We start from the raw sequence: 3,498 nt of genomic DNA on the forward strand, positions 1-3,498 counted from the left end.
CGCCGCAGCTCCATCCCTCCCAGGCAACTACTGAGGAGGCGTTCAGGGACTGCTCGGAATTTACCCTACTCTACGAGTCCTAAATTGTTGATAAACTCTGTGACTTATTGTAGCAGCTGTTAACCATTTCATTTAGTTAAGGGCAGCAGCCACTACTGTAAACTACCTAATTATATTTACTCAAGAACTGTACTAAAGTACAATTTTGAGGGATTATGTAATACCTCAAAATTGTATAGTCAAATCAAATCAAATCAAATCAAGTTTTATTTATATAGCACATTTATAAACGATTTTTGGTCGAGCCAAAGTGCTTTACAAATAATAAAAATACCCTACAGTAAAGACATTTTTACAGCTAATACAACAGCACAGTTTAGTATAATCAATCAATCTTTGATAACACTTTCATGATCAATCATTATAAAACATATCATATTATTCTGAAATGGACCAATCTACATAATGGGTACTTTTGGTACTTTAAGTATATTTTAAGGCTAATACTTTTGTACTTTTATTAAAGTAAGATTTTTAATGGAGGACTTGTACTTGTAACAGTTTTCCTGCTCTCTGGTAGTTCTTAAAATCTGAGTAATTCTTCCACCTGTGGCATCTAATGAATCTTTTCATTATTGATTATGCTGGCAACCAACAATGCATTAAGGATTATAACTCTATTTACTCTTTTTTGATTATTTTCTGACTTTATATTTCAAGCAAGTATCTGGTCTTCAGCATGACTAGCTTTATTTATACCAATAAAGTGTATACATTGAAATAAACAATGTTGTTGTTCTAATATTTATGCACATATTTTATTTGATCTTATTTGTTTTTATTCTAAAATGTAGCAAAACCCAATTTCTAAATCTTATTCTGATTAATTTAATATCGATATACATAATCAATATAGGTAACACGCCTCACAAACTTTTAACAGGAATTCTTTTTGTATTTTTGATTAAAAAGGCTCTTAACATAAAGCAACCACCATAAATATGAATCAAACGTAATGCATTCAGTCTCCTCAATGTCACATTGATATTATTATTGTTTACATGGAATTCTTCATTATCATAATTCTGACAGCACTTTAAGGCAATCTAACACTTTCTTTGGACGGGTTGTGTTGAAGGGAAGGTTGTGTGTTGGAGATCTGCTCTGCAGGGATGTGACCAACAAAGAGAGGGGAGGGAGGGAGCAAAGCCCCTCTCATCTGTCATGCATTTCCCCTTTGATTCAGCAGCAGCCACTGAATCTTATTTTCCAGCATTTGTCCCCCTGGGCGCTTTGTTCTGCATTCAGCTGCGGAATGTGCTGGAGAACACACTTAATTCTTCAAATCTCTGATGTTGTTTTCTCTCCTTTTACCTTTGTTTTCCAAAAGCTAAAACTACCACTGAAAGATTCTGGTTTGAACCAAGATGGCAAAAAGCAGGGGTGTCAATTCAGTCGGACATACTAATATCTGTTCATGTGATAACAAAGCTCATGATCAGCAGAGGAAACAATCCTATTAAGTGTTTCCAATTAACGTGCATTTTCGATTTCTATCGCTTTTCTAATAAAGACGAGAAAACATCAGTGTCCAATATGGGGGAGGTATCAGTATTTGTTGGGTTATTTTTGGGGGTTTGTGAAGTACTATTACCTTTTCTGTATGAAAAGTGCTATATTAATAAAGTTTGATTTAAATGGAATTTCTGCTCAAATAAAAAAGGCACTATATATATATATATATATATATATATATATATAAATAAAATATATATGTGTTTCAATTTCTGTCCCTACACATGAACTAATGCGACTTTCACCATTTCCCTATATCTTACAATTCTACAAAACACTTTTTTCCCCAAAAATTTGTTATTTTTTACTTCCAAAAGTTACTAATTCTTTAATCTGTTATTAAATGAGACAGCACCGTTAGTCAAACTCGCCTCATAGAAGTTGAGAGTAATCTGCTTTCAAACAAGAACAATCTAAAATGTATAATATAATTGAAGGTCAAATTTGCCAAACACTGCCAAATGATTTGTACATGCAATAATTGCTCCACCTGTTGGTTGTTTTGTGGCAATGTTAACATTTTAAAGGGTTGAATAACTGAATCAAGTGTATCAAAAGCCCAAAACCTTTAAAAAATACTGTATACAATATGGATGTTAGCTCATATCAACCCTAGTGTAGTTGTTTTATGGTAAATGTAAGTATGTAAGCACACAAACATGTTATGAAATGTCGTAGGACAAACCACTCCCAAACAAGTGTTTTTCTTTTTTCTTTAAACAATAATATCACATATAAATTCTCTCTATCATACATCAATTTGTAAGACATTTTACAAATTAAACTCAGCCTGAAGTACAGAAGAAAAGTACAAGTACATTAAGACACTGTGACACCTTTTGAAAACAGTAAGGCACCGATGCCTGTGGCATAGGTTCCAAACTAAAAGACAAAAAAAAAAAAATCACCAATTAAGAAAAGCTTAAAAGCAGAGGAATATAAAAAAAACTTGTCAAGGAAATAAAAGCAAAAAACAGTAGTGGAAAGCATAAACATTTTCTTTTTAAAATATTATAAGTGGAAAACATCTTGTGTGAAAAGATTATCAGGACAATGCGCTAAAATCATTTAGAACCAAGTATTTTAGTTTGTTTGTACTGAAGCTAAAGGAAGGCCATAATAGTCTGAATTTGAAATGCACTATTGATGAATTAAGTGAAACATTGAAATTCCACTGAATTGATCAAACAGTATTTTAGCAGTATTTCTCAATTGTGTGGTTGTGGTTATACATTGGTTTGCTTGTTTGGTTTGAGTCTTTGAATTTCAAAACCCCAGAGACCTTTTAGATGTCTCGGGTTATCCAACCGAAGTCTTATCAGGTAAAAGATTGTATTTTAATTGTTGAATTTTGGTGTCTGAATTACATTTTTCTTTTTGAACTTGAATTTTAGTTGTTTTAATTTTGGAGGCACATTTCCATAATTCACATACATTAAAAAACAATTGTACACTTGCTTTTTTAAAAGGGCAATTAGAAATACTACATTTTGTAAAGCTTTAAAATCACTGGTAATGCAATTAACTAAGTTTCAGTTTTAGATTTTCAATAGCTCCAAGAGAAATAAAGCAATTTTGGCCTATTTTAGCTTCCGTACATTGGTAGCAAGACCTAGTGTTAACGTCCAGAAAATAGATGGCACGTTAACACCACTAATAAGATGATGTGTGTTCCTCTAAGGAAAGTCTGAACCTGTATTTTGAATCCATTTTTATTTTATCTACCATCATTTATATATACGAAGAAAGAAATTCAACTTCTTCACTGATGATATTATCTTGACTGTGGAGACTGGCTGCCATCTGACACCCACTGACAGTGTGAAAGATCGCACTCTTTCCTGAACACCTTCTGTTGACTCAACACCATCACTCCCCTTTTTTCGGCAGGCTGTTTTTAATTAATTTACTTAAGATCATATC

This window comes from Trematomus bernacchii, unplaced genomic scaffold (assembly GCF_902827165.1).
Source record: "Trematomus bernacchii unplaced genomic scaffold, fTreBer1.1, whole genome shotgun sequence".
In the NCBI taxonomy this organism is placed as follows: Eukaryota; Metazoa; Chordata; class Actinopteri; order Perciformes; family Nototheniidae; genus Trematomus; species Trematomus bernacchii.